The following is a 16,455-nucleotide window of genomic DNA, read 5'->3' as shown; positions in this document are numbered from 1 at the left end:
TATGCTCTCTGTAGAGAAATGTCAATAAATGGATGTATAAATTACTTTTACTTATCTCAACTTTTAACTATAAAACATAAGAATTATAAAATGATACAATGGACAGGCTAAAAATACAACATTCAGGTATTATACATAGTAGATGCTAAACAGTTCATTTATGTATTTCTGATGCTGCAACTTTCATGTAAATAAATGGTAGCTCCCAAATGGAATATGTCATATTAGGCGCACAAGTCATATATATTCTCACATAATTAAAATTAGTCAGTGTGCATCACTTGTTAAGTGGGTTAAAACAAAACTGAGACTTCAGGTGCAGTGAAAAAAGTATACTGGTTAAATAAATTTTACAATAATAAGTAATAATATGCTGCTAAATTTATTTTTGCATGTATAATGGCTTTTTTAAGTATCTCATACCAAATGATAAAACATCCTTCATGAAATTGTACATTTCTGTGAGAAGAATTTATAAGACAAAAGTGACTGGGGAAAGATCTAGATATGACAATTATATCATGGTAGCAAACTATTACCGGGTTATTAATAGTCTATGTAACGAATGCTGCTTTCATTTCCATTGTTGAGGACTACTATTAATTCACACAATGTGTTTCTTGTCCTTAGGAAGGCAGAAATTGCAAGGAATGGAGCAGTTGCCACTTGCTAGAGTTTCCCCACTTGATGAGACGTAGAAAGGCTTTTTCTTGGAAGTAGAGAGTCGGTGGAGGATGATGCAATTGTTATATGGAGGCTATAAGAAAAATTGATTCATTTGTACCAGTTCTAACTTTAATTATTCCACTTAACACATAAGAATATATCCTATTTCAGTATTCTGCCGCTGTGACATTCTCACATTACAAGAAAATAAATTTGAACAGAATTCTTGCTTCTTCATTTTTTATATTAAAACAAGGAAGCCTCATTCTGCTGTTTTGACCCTTCCAAGATTTCTTGTAGATAACGGAAAGGGTCGAGAGAGAGCTAGATTCTCAGTAAGAAAGGTTTAATGAATGTCGCAGAAGGGTAATTTGCATGGAAATGACATTTTTTGAAGTCTGAGGAATGTAACAAAAAGAGAAAAGGAAACAACCTATCTTCAGCCTGATGACAATGTTTATAATGAGTCTGAAAAACAGTAGAAATTTAGCCAGCTTCTGTAGTATTATAATCTGATTTTGATTTCTATGGGAGCTTTTTAAGTAGGTAGGGATATGACTAAAGAAATTATATTTGAAACCTTTCAATTAAACTAAGGACTGATAGAAAATAGTTCATTTATGCTCTGTTAACTGCGTATATGATCATCAATAATGATGCAAACCAGTTGATACTTTCATATTTTATTCTCAAATTGAGACCAGTAAATTTAATATTAGTTCAGATAATTCTGTCACATACTCTCACTCTGTATGCATATATATGTAAAAATGTAACTATTTTGTATGAATATACAAATATGCAGGTAGGTAGATACAGTGTTTCACTTTAAAAAGAGTAGTGTTGACAAACTGGAGAAGCTAATTCCTAAAAGCTGCTTGGAAGAAAATACGGAATATCTCAAGCATTTCCAAAAGTTAAAATTTTCCATCTTGGCATACATTCCAGAATGTTATTAATAAGTATTAGTTGGGAATAAGAAACCTGTGATGTGCTGAATTTATAAATAATTGTTTGTCTTAGGTCAACAAGGGATTTTCCTATATTTCCTAACTTTAACACCAATGTTTTTGTCTCACTGTTGATTTGTTTTTCAACCATTATGTAATATAATGGGTAAACTGAGGATATTAGTTTGTGTAACAAATTAAAAGTTCTCAGTTAATATAAATGGATACTTTGAATCTTCTTTAGCTACTACATTATTTAGATATAGATAGAAGATGATAGATAGATAGATAGATAGATAGAGATTATAGGTATGGAAATATCTATACACACACATATATACATAAGGGGGAAAATCCTTTATGTTAAACCAAAAAAAACAAAAACAAAAATGGAAAACAGAAAGGAATTTTTCTTATAAAAATATGTATCTTGGGGTGCCTGAGTGGCTCAGTCAGTTAAGCATCTGACTTCAGCTCAGATTGTGATCTTGAGGTTCGTGAGTTTGAACCCCACATTGGGCTCCGTGCTAACAGTGCAGAGCCTGGAACCTGCTTCAGATTATCTCTCTCTCTCTCTCTGCCCCCCCCCCCTCAAAAATAAGTAAACATTAAAAAAAATTTTAAACTCTGTATCTTGGTGTTTAAGGCACTCACCTATTGTGTTAAACATTTGTTATGAACTGTTACTATTGAAAGGTGTCATAAGGTTTTAAAGGCTAAGGAATAAAAAAAAAAGTCAACATGACATTTTATCTTGCAGTAAGCAAAGGGACACTGGCAGTGCTAGTCCATCAGTATGCTGATGATACTCAGCTCAACATTGTCTTTGATGTGACCCATATAGATGGTGTTTTGCCAACTTTTTATTGTGTCTTGCTGTTAGGGACATGGATTAAAACGAACTGACCAAATTGCAATCCAAACAAGAAAGAACGCTGATAGGCAGGAGGACTCATCTGGAGCATGGATAAAGAGCAGTCTTAGTTATTTTTTCTGTTTTTGCTATCGAAGCCTGTAGTCTAAGATGTGTTTGATCCACAATATTTATCAGTTAACCCAGTAGTTAAAATCCAGTTGTATGTGATTTATAATTTTCATGTCTATTTGAAAGAGAACTCAGAGGAGGAACTGTATGGATGCTGTGCTCTTCCAATAGGAAGAAAAAAATCTCTGATAAGAAAATTAATAGCCTAACCCTTTGATATACAGGGGAACCATGAGAATCTTACTATGTTTTGCTATCAGAGCAAATGATGCTTACACCATGAAATATTATCCTACTTATTTCTTTATTCAAAAGTGATCTTTCCTTGTCTGAATCCCTATTGTACATTTTATACTACTCTCACAATATATATGTATAACACTCATGTTACGTTTATATAATGTGTTATATATATATTTATGTGTATATACATATAAATATAAAACACTATGTTGATATAATATCAGTGTTATTTAGTCTTGTTTTTTTATTGATGAATTTGTCTTATTTTTTTGCAAGTGCCAAGGTGAACATAATTAACCATTTAAGCCAATGGATCAAATAATTCAACTTTTAATTAATTAAATTTTAAATAGTCACATTAAACTATTAGTTACCATATGAGACAGTATATTCTATATTTCTTTTCATAATATAAAATATTAATATAATTTACTTAAGTCAATCCAATAATTTTAATTTAATACTTTTAATTTTAATAATTAAGTGTAAAAAAGAAATCTTGATTTCAAAATTCTGCATTCTTGCTAGATGATGTTTTACAGATGAAGAAAATTATTATCACAAAAATACAAATTGATAGGGGCTCATGCTGTTTTAAACTAATTTAATCAGCTAATTCAACTTCATATTATTTCCAGCTAAAAGATAGACGAAAAGAGAAATCAAGAGGGAGATGTCTGAAATCTATGATGTTCTAAATAATGACCTTCCTTTATTCCTATAATTAGCTAAAATCATTCAAATGAACTAAAATGGGAGGAAAGTAAATTTGGATAGTTTAGTAAGTTGTTATGCTTCTATGTCTATCTAGTAAAGGAAGTAAAGTATCTTCCTTTAGAAGATAAAAGAAACAAATCTGAACTCACCCTGATGTTGGTTTGACCATTAGAAAGTTAAAATAATCAGATATCACCATTAATTTCTACCAGACAATTTAATTTGCTGGTAAAATTTGGGACAAGAAACATGAGTTTACTTTTGGAGCCAATGAATCTCCTCATCCAACTACCAAGATTACTTGTATAGTTTTTGTGGGTTTTTTTTTTTCCCTCTCCCCTGCTTTTTGGACACATTTTTGTTTACTTAGACAAATGATTTGAGCTTTTTTTGTGTGTTTCAGAATTGGAAGGAAAAAATGCAAAGGGGTATGGATAGACACATGGATTGCACTGGGGGAGTTATTTACAGGGATGACAGATGGGTGTTAGAGCATCTCTTCTTCTGTATGTGAGGAAGAGTGAATGGGAAAGAGAGACTTTAGATGAAGTATGCTATATTATATATTATTTTAAAAATGCAAGCCAAAAGATCTATACTACTGCAAACTTAATTAGTGTTTGTTGGAATATATATATATATATATATATATATATATATATATATATATATGACTGTAGTAGTGTACAGAACGTTGATTTAATAAGGTATTTGGCACAATGCAACATCTAAAATAAGTTTAAAGTAATATGGGCTAGAGAAATGGTTTGAACACTTTTTTTAAAAGTTTATTTATTTTTGAGAAGAGAGAGTATGCATGTGCAGGAGCGTGCCCCTCATGCGAGCAGAGGAAGGGCAGAGAGAGAGGGAGACAGTGAATCCAAAGCAGGCTCTAAGCTGTCAGCTCAAAGCCCCATGTGGGGCTCAAACTTAGGAACCCGACTATGAGATCATGACCTGAGCTGAAGTCGGATGCTCAACCTCGTGAGCCTCAGTTTTAAACACTTTTAATTAGCAGGAAAGGTTTTATTTTTCCAGGGAAAATAACTAAAGTAACTAAGGTAAAAAACTATCTTACAGGTAAAATCAGAGCTATTCTAGTGGAAGCAGATAAATGTGTACCCATTTGGTGTTCTTTAGTCCTATCCCTCAGCTCCCAGGAGGCTCTAAAATCTCAGATATGATTGGAAACTCCGGTGATAATAGTTTACCATATATATATTTTGAGTATGGTTTAAAAGAGTGATGATTTTTTAATGTCACCAAATTTAAAGGAGAACCTTCCATCTCTCTTGTTTGCCGTTTTGTTTTCACCTCGATAGACAATACATATACTTTATAGGTTACCTGAAACTGAAATACTTAATCCATTAGAAACAGAATGACTAAATAAGATTATCTTTTTAGCCTGTGACAACAGTTGGAAACAAGATTTTTTGTTTGTTTTTTATAAATAAAGTTTTACTGTAACACAGTTATATTCATTCATTATGTACTGCCTCTGGCTGCTTTCCTGCTAAACTATAGAATTGAGTGCCTGCAACAGAAACCTTTAAACTGCAAACACAAAACGTAAAATATTTACCATCTGGCTCTGTACAGAAAAAAAAAAAAAAAAAAAAAAGCTTTTCAACACCTCTTCTTACCTAAAAAAGACAAGGTGTAAGGTAAAGAGTTTTAGCTATCCCTATTTTGATAGATAGGTAAATCTACCGTGAAACCATACACAGTAGTTAATGTGGAAAACAGACTGCAATTTCAGTTGTCTCTAAAATCAAAATGATTCAAGGTTTGAGGTGTTCTCACTCAACATGTAAATATAATTTTTAAATTACATTATTTGAATGAACTTTCTTAATCGAAAAAGCTTCCTTTGGTAGATTAAACCAGGGGTTGGCGAGCCATTGCCTGAGGGCCAAATGTACCTTGTAGCTTGTTTTTCTATAGTCTTTAAGCCATACAAAATATTTTTAAAGGATTCTTTTAAAATATAACACAAAAACAAGGAATACATTATAGAGATGGTATGTGGCCAGCAAAACCTACAATTTTTACTATATAACTCTTCAATAAAAAAAAAAAAGTTGCTCACTTTAGGATAAGACTATCTAGAACTGTGTTTGTGTTCTATACTAGACAAATCATATTGTGAAAAAAACATTTAAACAAATAATACAAAACATAGATTACAAATGAAAATATTTCTTAAAAATTAAAATCTATAATGGAGCATGCTTATTTTGGACAAGAGACCATTTAGGGAAGTATAGTTTAAGACTTAACTGCATTTGGAGATCTCTCTTGCAGACAAGATCCCTATCATTTTGTTGTTTACAGAGCAGAATTAAAGGGCAGAGGCAAATGTGTGAAAGCCACAAATATGCAGACTTTGCCATAATATTAGAAATAATTTTCTAAAATCACTGGGTATCACTTGTAAATCATAGAGAGTTTTCTATTAGTAAGATGACTAAATAGAGTAAAATAATATGACAGTGTAAAATCAGTCTATTACAAGTGAAATGGGATTAAGGACTCTAACATACCCTTATCATGTTTTTTCATTTTTAAGAACACTTTCCACTTTTTGAATATTATTATTTTATCATTATTGTTACATTGTCACTATTGTTTTATAAATGATCTTCACTAACTGTAAATATTAATACATTTTTAGATATTTTTCTTTCCAAATATTTTATAACTTCTTTCTTTTCTTTTTCTTTTTTCTTTTTCTTTTTTTTTTTTTCATGGAATTTGATTTCTGGCTTCCAAATAGAAGCTTTATCTAAAATGACTGTTCATTCTTGCCCTTTTTTCTATTTAATCACTGACCACTAAAAAGCTGATTGGGAACCTTATGCATACAGAGTGAACTTGTCTTTTTTGAAGATTGACCTGGTCTCTGGTCTTGATACTTTTTCTGAAATCAAGAATGTTTCCCTGAGGGAAACAAACCACAAGAGACTCTTAAGGATAGAGAACAAACTATGTGTTGACGGAGGGAGGTGGGAGCAGGGGATGAGCTAGATGGGTGGTGGGTATTAAGGAGGGCACTTGTTGTGATGAGCACTGGGTGTTGTGTGTGAGAGATGAATCTGAATTCCACTCCTGAAATATTGCACTGTATGTTAACTCTAAAATAAAAAAACAAATTAAAAGAGTGTTGGTATTTTTAGGTCTCTTCCATTTTTTTCTTCAGATATCTCCAGAAGACTCTCCCAGTCCTTAGCATGGAAAGTAACAGGTCGGTCTTCCAGAAACCTCTTAGAGGAGTGTCAGAAGAAGGCAAGTGTTTTCAGTATTTAGTACTGAATTGCAGTTTTAACAGCTGTCCTGACTTTCCTCTAGCTGCAGGGATGCCTGAGAATTTGGCTTTTACTTGAACCCTTCTGCAACATTAACTCAAGGACAGTATAAGTACACTACATGCAAGGTAAGTTAGGGTTCTTCTCAGTTGTTATATACCAATCGAAGCACCTGTGCCTTGTTACAGATAGTGTTTATTGAGGAACATGTAATTGATAAATAACCCATAATTGATGAGTAATATATAGTTGATGGGATACAGCTCCACCTGGGAATGGGAGCTTGTTATGTACCTCTGAGGGAGCATATGACTAGCAGACTATAAAAACTGAAGGAACTCTAATGCTCACCCCAAAGGCATCACTTTTGGGGGGGGGGCTTCACCCCAAAGGCATCACTCCACCTTGACTCTTCTAGGGGACCAAATACAGCGTGATTGAGACATTCAGAGAACATGTCTGAGAGGCCCAAGAATTCTACTACGCTGCTGCTGCATATCCTATATCCTTTCTCATCTCTAAGTAAGTGTTTTGGCAAAGCCTATGTTGTCTTATGAGTTTGGTTGCCAAGTCAGACCCAGGGACCCTGCTGTTGGAGAGGGGTGAACATGGATGAATATAGACCTTTATCTATTCCTGCCACTTACTGTATGATAATGCCTCACCCCAGCCTTAAAGTTAGCCCTATATTACACCCTTCCAGTGTCCCCCCCTTTTGCCTTTTTTCAAAAAATAAAACATCAAGTGTGCTACGAACAGCCATCAGTCCCACAAACTGGCAGAAGAGATAAGGAGGTTCGACCTCTGCTTAAATAGATTGCTTACCCAATTCTATTTAATCGCACATTTACTTTACTTTCAGGTGCGGCTACCATTGTCAATTCCTGGGTATTTGGGTGAATTTATTTTATCAGGTTCTTTCTTTGCTTTACATTTTGCTGGTTTATCATCCAGCTCAGTTGCCTCTTCTGAGTTACCGCTTGTCCATCACTTTTTTTTTTTTTAACGTTTATTTATTTTTGAGACAGAGAGAGACAGAGCGTGAACAGGGGAGGGGCAGAGAGAGAGGGAGACACAGAATGGGAAGCAGGCTCCAGGCTCTGAGCCATCAGCCCACAGCCCAACGTGGGCCTCGAACTCACGCACCGCGAGATCATGACCTGAGTTGAAGTCGGGCGTTTAACCGACTGAGCCACCCAGGTGCCCCTGTCCATCACTTTTGTAGTTTCCAATATTGTGTATTTTTAAATCTTTTTTTGGTCCCATTTGTGTTGATTTTGAATGTATGTTTAAAAAATATTTTTACTATCCTTTTGTTAGGAGGTAGTCCTCATACATTTGCTTCACACATCGCTTTGGCAGGCTTGTAAAGCCTATGGAGTTCTCAAAATAATGATTTAAATTCATGAGATAAAGTGTATAAGAATACAACAGAAAGCAACTGTGCTGAAAAGCAGTTATAAAAATATTTTAAACATTTTTACATAAGAATAAATATGTGTCTCCACTCATGCATTAAATAAAAATTTTGAGTTGCAGGTCTAATATCCATCATAATTTGGTAGTGATCAGTGTAATCTAAATTCTGGTTCTGCAGTAGATAAAATGCGATATGAAGCTACCCGTGGTTTTTAATGATAATAAAGCCATAAATATTGCTAATACTACTGGGGTTTGTTGCCTATACGTGTAATTGAAGGAAAGATCATTTTCAGTTAGAGGTTACTGAAAATAAATATATACATCCAAGTTACAATCCATTCAAGTCCAGGTATTCTGGTTATAAATCCCTGAGTTAGGGGGTCTTCAAGGATGTAGGAACTAAATCTGTGTATCAGTGTTCCACCTTACACAGGAAGTACCATAGCTTATATCCATGCAAATAAAAACAACTGCATATTGGTTGAAAATACATCCCAAATGCTAGCAATAATTCACAGTCATTGTATGTGATGTTTCACCACTCTTGTTAAGAAAAGATGCATAATATAAATATATTTAATGGATAATATGTATTATTTTTGATATGTTCATGCAGGTGGAAGGCTACCAGAATAAAGATGCAGTGCTGATATTTAAGCTGAATTGAAATATATTCTTGTTATTAAAAAAGGTCATGCTCCAGTTGTTGAGGTAAGCGGGATGAGAAAAGAAAACATTTGAGGTTGTCATTACTCACATTGTAGAACTTCTAATGTAATACATCAGAAGGCATGGAGTGTGATTTGCTGGTGCATGAGTATTTTCAGATACATGGGAGAAGGGGCTTTTCTGAACATTTGCCAGTATCTTTGTGGTTTGGGAACAGATTCTTTCCAAGCTGCCATACTACAGTAATGTATTTTTTGTCTTCACCACTATTTATATGGTTATAAAGAATATGTATATTTATATATACATGTATATATTTATGTATGTGTATATATATTGGTTTATATTGGTATATATGTGTATATACACACACATAAATATATAAATATTAAATTAAGTGTCTAAAATGCTTAAATCTATAGCTTTGAGAAGAATAAAAATGTATAGGGACTTCTGGTACAGCCAAAGAGTAATAGACTGGTTTCTCCCAGCTCCTTTCTGTGAAATACAACTAAAACCCTGGAAATAACACATCAGGCAGCTCTGTGGGTGGTGTGAAAATGAACTTCTTTGGCACCCCATAATTGAAGGAACAATACAACAACCGAAGGTTTGTCGTCATCCCATGCAGCAGAAGGAAGAGACCCTGGCTCAGAGTTCTTACAATCACCAACCTAGCAATGACAGGCAACCCAGATAAGTTTATTTAACCTCTGGATCAATTGGGAGTCCCTCTGACAACAGGTGAGTCTGACACGACAGGCCTTCTAAAAATTAGTAACCAGGTACAATTTGCTCCTTGTCTGCTGGGTCTCAGACTTCCCTACTTGCCTAAGAGATAATGGGTAACTGGGTTGCATTGGCAAGAGGGGCTCTGATGTTAACAAATGCCCCATGTGTCCTTGTGCCAGAGATATCTATCCTCTACCTAGAGGCACCAGGCTGGCCAGGGAGCTCTGGTAGGGAGGACCACAGCACAAGAACCTATCAGAGAATTGCTTTTCATGCCCCACATCATGGAGGTGGTGCGAGAGGAACGATCCCACCACAGCCAATGTCTAACCAGAGAAGCTTCTCGTCCCTGAAATGCATCTCTCCCACTGTATTGGTTTCCTACCGCGTTTAAAAGAAGGAACCACATATTTAGTACTGGCACTTAAAACCACATTCTGACAAAAAGGTCATGCAATCCAAGCACCTCTGACTAGTTACAGATAGTGCTTACCGAGTAACATATGATTAATAAATAGCCTATAATTGATGAGTAATATCTAACTGATGAAATACAGCCCCACCTGGGAGTGGGCACTTGTTATATGCCTCCGAGGGAGCACATGACCAGCAGGGTAGTCTCTCATGCTTTCCTCATAATTAATCTTCTAATTTTAGCATCTTTCGAAATCTGGATAGGCTGAGAAGTTTCCAAGACATCAAATCCCGGTTCCTTTTTGCTTAACAGTTCTTCCTCAATTTATTTCATTTCTCTCACATTTTACTAAAAACAGCCAGATGAAACCAGGCTGCATCCTCAACACTTTGCTTAGAAATATCTTCAGCTAAATATCCTTCCTTGTTTATCACATGCAGGTTCTGCTTTCAGTATAACTCTAAGACACAAATCGGCTAAGCTTTGTACCATTATATAGCAAAGATGTACTTCCTCCTTTCCAATAACATATTCCTCCCTTCCTTCTGAATCCTTTAATGTCCATCTTTAATGGCTAGCAACTGTTTTATATGACAATATATTTTATTTGAAGATATTTTATTCTTATTCCTTATTCTTGAATTTATAAGAAGATACATGTTTTTTCTTCCATGCTCCCACTTCTGCGTTCTCATCAGCAAGGTCCTTAATATTCATATTTTTTTCCAATAGGCTGTTCTTGATTACCTAAATATTCTCTAAGACAATATGCTTTTTATCTGTCTATCTACATTTCCTACTGTGTCCTCACTAGCTTAGTGATTAATATCCATATTTCTACTAACAATCTCTTCAAAGAAATTTAGGCTATTTTTATCATGCTCCTCAAAATCCTTTCAGCCTCTACCCATTACCCAATTTCAAAGTCACTTTCACGTTTTTAGGTATTCGTAATAACAGCATCCCATTTCCATGTACTAAAATGTATTCATTATTCACTGCTACTGTAACAAAGTATCTAAATACAATGCTTTAGAACAACCCAAATTTATCATCTTACAATTTGGGGTTCAGAAGTCTTAAAATCAAGATTTGGGCAGGGCTAAATTCCTTGTGAAGGCTCAAGGGGAAAATTATTTCCTTGACTTTTTCAGGTTCTAGGGGAAATCTGAATTTCTTGGCTTGTGACTTCTTCATCCATTCCAAAGTTTACTACCTCAAGATTTATTACCATCTTCAAGATTTATTAGAAGAGGTGTTCTGACACCTCTTCTAACTCCTCTGTCCCCCTCTTCAATCTTACAAGGACGCTTGTGATCATAATGGGCCCACCCAAAAAATCCACCATGCTCTTCCCATCTCCAGGTCCATAACTTAGCCACATCTCCAAAGTCCCTTTGCTATGTAATGTAACATACCGACAGGTCCCAAGGTTAGGATGTAAACGTATTTGAGGGGAACATATTTTGTCTATCATACCCACTCAGAGACCCTAGGCAGCCAAACCTGGGGAAAGTCCTTTGTACCCTCAACAACAACCATAGGGGGTCATTAGATTCCCAGAGATAGAAGATAACTGAAGAAGACCAAAATAGCCTGGCAAAGACTGAAAATTGAAATGTCTTTGGAACCAAAGCATGCAAGTATAGGAGAGGATATGTATGTAAAGCCTAAATGGAGTGTTGGCTGTTAAAAGAAAATATTTAAATAAACCCCAAGTCAAATGATATAAAAGACAAAAAACAAAACAAAAGAAAACAATCATCCTGATTAAAAAAAACAAACTGGAAAAAATTACAACACATGTGAACACCAAGATAAATCAGATATTGGAAGTATCAGACGTGTTTTAAAACAGTCATCTTTAAACTGTTTCAACAATAAATTAAAAAGTCTCCTAAAACAAATTTAAAATAAAGCTCCTGGCGCATAAATACGTTATAAGGAATCAGATGTAAAGTATAGGATAAAAAATACAAAACAGAAAACTCACTCAGTTGGTTCATTAGTAGACTGGAGATGCCAGAGGACAGAATCAGTAAACCTGGAGAAAGATAAACATAATTCACATAATCCAAGCAATTATGAACTGAAAAAAATGTGAACGAAGCCTTAGGGACAATGCGGTAATACACAAGCTCCAACATTTATATCCTCAGAGTAACTGAGGAGAAAAGAAGTAGAGAAGATATGAAAGGGGATTGAAGAATTCATAGCTACAAACATCTCACATGTAGAGCAATAAAGAAACCACAAATTCAAAAAGCTCATCAAATCTTAAAAGGATACTTTAAAAGAATTACTACCGAGAAATATCATAATTAAATTTTGAAAACTAAAGATAAAAAACAAGTCTGGGAAGCAGCCAGAAAAAAAATGACACATTACTTATAGGGGAATATCAATTTTAATAACTGAAGGTTTTCTATTTGAAGTAACAGAGGCAGAAAGAAGTAGTACAATACTCTTTCAATAGCACAACCTCTTCCAGATGTTAAATGAAAATTACTATCAACCATGAATTCTATATTCTTTGAAAATATTCTTCAGGGATTCCAGCAAAATACATTCTTAGATGAAGATAAACTTTGGTGAAAATGTGTCTGTATCAGACCCCCTCTTAGAGATTGACTAGCTCAAAGCCTTGGAAATAAGAATCATATTCTTCACACTAGGGTCTGGGATAAGACCCTCTCCTCTTATCTCCTTTTCTTTTTGGATTCTGTCATTCTGTCTCCTCCTCCCACAGCTTGCAGATCAGATACTCCATAGTCAATCTGTGTAATACTCATCCTCAACAAATGTAACTTGCTTTAGTCGAATATAATTTTTAGGTTCAGTTTTACTGAAGGACAATATTAAAGATATTAAAACAATAAATAAGCTAATCAGTCAAGACCTGCTGTAGTTTTTCTGAGATTGTGCCAGCCAATATAAACTAATATTTCTTAACTTACCACAAAACTTCTTTGAAACCATAGATAATGAAATGATATTCTGGGTAATATTTATAATGCTTTTGATTAAGAATTAACCTCATGACTTTGAGATGGTTTCATTCATGAGATATGAGTATATTAGAAATATATTTTACACATTATAATTTATGAAGAAATAATCAGATTATTTCTAGCATATCATTGTAATTGCTACTTAGGATGTTTTATAATTGTTTACAAGTTCATGGGAACCAAAAGGAGTTGCTGGTGGGTTGATCAGCAAATAATAGTTCAGTTTCCGGATGTGCACAACTGACATTAGAATAGTATATGCCACATAGATTTATCTAATAGTAATTATTATAACAAGTAATCATGTAGTACTTACTGTGCACCACAATCTGATCTATGTGGTCCACATCTATGAATTCATTTAATTACTCAGTATGCCTATTTAATGAATAGTGAATCTGTGTCAACACAATCTTTTACAAATATCTTGTAAAAGGTGATGCTTTAATCAGTATTTGTTAACTACTGTAACAAGCTAGTCTCAAATCTCAGTGAAAAAAAGATAAAAGTTTGGTTTTATTTAGATCAAATTCAGTGATGTTTCTGGTCAGGTGGTTTCCCTAAGAAAAGTGAAGTAGGAGTGAAGGTTACTGGTCACTAGTTTATGCCATCTTATTTTTTAACTGCCATCTTGTGGCTTCAAGTTGACCCAGACATCACTGAGTCAAGGAAATAAGCATGAAGAAAGCATATAATACAACTTAATACTGGGACCTGTAATAGACACACATTATATTAGACAGATCTAGGTCCATGGCCTCATCTAGGAGATATGAGAAATTAGAAGATATAATAAAATATTGTCCTTAGTATGGCAACTAGTTTCCAGCCAAAGTTTCTTACTATGGAACAGAAATGAGTATCTATCTGGTAGCCATCTAAGTCATCTATAAAATAGGGGATGAACCAGAATATAAACTCAGGAATTTGGCTCTAAATACTATGCTATACTATTGTGTCATACTCAAAAATAAGATAATGCATATTTTGTATTTTATAGCGTAATGTGTATTATACTCTAGTATGTAGTATATGCATATACATAATATAGTATAGTATAATAATGTTTGGTATATATAGGTTTTCAAAAAGGTAAGCTAGTATTGTACTATTAAAGAATTAGTAACATAAATAATCTCAACAAGTTTAAGAGTAAAAGGATGATCCATTATAAGGATATCTTATATAATGCAAAGGTATTATGATACTTATGATGAATGAACATAGAATAACTTGGCAGAGAAGTAAAGATTATAAAAAAGAAACAATATGAATGTTAAGACTGAATAATATATATCTAAATTTTTAAAAGAAACAATTCACTGGGTAAGTTTAATAGCATAATATGTGACAGAGTTTATTCTCTGAATTTTAATATAAATCTATAAAATATTAGATTTCATAAATGTTGACTTAGTTTAAGAGTAGTAAGTGGATTATTTAAAGAATGTCATAGTCTTAAGACAATTGGGATCTGATATTTAGTTGGAAAAATTTCCAAAACAATCAGCTTATAACTGGATATTTTGAATAATATGTATAAATATGTACACACGTGTATATGTTTAATTTGTCCTGTAAAGGCATATGATAATTTTTCCTCCATCCTTGAAGGATGTCTTCTTCTCAATATCCTTTCATGAAAATATGGAAAATAAAATTTTCTATTTGGTCCCAAATTTGAATTAATTAAAAAGAATTAAAAACCACAAGGTCAATTTTAAGATGGAGAACCCAAAAATATTTTGTGAGAAAGAAACACTGGCTATAATATACAAAATAACTCTGAGATACCTAGGGAAAACCTTTTTTCAATTGCATTTTTCATTACAATATATCTTATGGATGTGGTATAATGCTGAAGGTTATATAGCAAGCAAGAAAAGCAGCATGACCTTAAAATGGTTTGCCCTTTACAGAATTCTGATGATATGCATTTGCAATTGTGTAGCGTTTAATTTGTGGCAGCTTTTAAGAAGAAAATATATACACATACATAAAATAAGTATAAAAGATACAAGAAAGTGTCATATACACCTTGATTTTTTTGTATAAAACCATACACATATGATTACTGAAAAAATTCAACTGAATATCTTGATATTTATATTAAAGATGCCAAAGTAGGATTTTGAATTAAAATTTCATCTAGATAATTGGAATAACTTTGGTATAATCTAACTCTGGATTAAAATTTAATAAATTCATATATATATATATATATATATATATATATATATATACACACACACACACACACATCTCAAAATTTGGATTTAAAGTAGTTGAAGAAAACTGAACATGGTATTGAGAAAATTAGGAAATGTGTATTCTTTGGAGCACCTAGGTGGATCCGTTGGCTAAGCATCTGACTCTTGACTCTGGATTTCGGCTGGGGTCATGATTTCATGGTGCATGAGTTCAAGCCCCACATAGGGCTCTGGGCTGACAGCACAGAGCCTGCTTGGGATTCTCTCTCTCTCACTCTCTCTCTGCACCTCCCCAGCTCATGTGTATGTGCTCTCTCTCTCTCAAAAAGAAATAAACTTTTAAAAAATGTGTATTCATTGGCTAAAATAAAAACTCAAGAAATAACATGTGATGGTGAGAATGTGGAGAAAAAGGAACCCTCATGCACTGTTGGTGGGGATGCAAACTGGTGCAGCCACTATGCAGAACAGCGTGGAGGTTCCTCGAAAAATTAGAAGTAGAATTACCATATGATCCAGTAATTCCACTGGGCATTTACCCAAAGAACACAAAAACACTAATTCAAAAGATACATGCATTTTTATGTTTGTTGCAGTATTATTTACAATAGCCAAATGATGGAAGCAGCCCAAGGGTCCATCCATAGATGAATGGATAAAGTGGTATATACATACAATGGAATATTATTCATCCATAAAAAGAATGAAATCTTGCCATTTGTAAAAACATGGATAGATCTAGAGAGTAAGATCTAGATAGAGCTCAGTGAGGTAAGTCAGTCAAAGTAAAACAAATGTGATTTCACTCATATGTGGAATTTAGGAAACAAAACAAATGGACAAACAAAAAAGGAGATAAGCCTAAAAACAGATCCTTAACTATAGAGAACAAACTGATTACCAGTGGGGAGATAGAAGGGGACATGAGTGAAATAGGTGATGGGGATTAAAGAGTACATTTATCATGATAAGCGTCGAGTAATGTTATAGCATTGTTTAATCACTGTCTGGTACTCTGAAACTAATGTAACACTGTATGTGAACTATTCTTGAATTAATTAAAAAAAAGAAATATATATTCTCAACAATTTATAATCAAATTAAAACATTTACATTTGATTCTTATA

The sequence above is a fragment of the Panthera pardus genome, unplaced genomic scaffold (genome assembly GCF_024362965.1).
Source record: "Panthera pardus isolate Hobbes unplaced genomic scaffold, ASM2436296v1 HiC_scaffold_1, whole genome shotgun sequence".
Classification (NCBI taxonomy): Eukaryota; Metazoa; Chordata; class Mammalia; order Carnivora; family Felidae; genus Panthera; species Panthera pardus.
The sequence above is the reverse complement of the archived record's forward strand: the minus strand, read 5'-3'. Positions refer to the sequence as shown.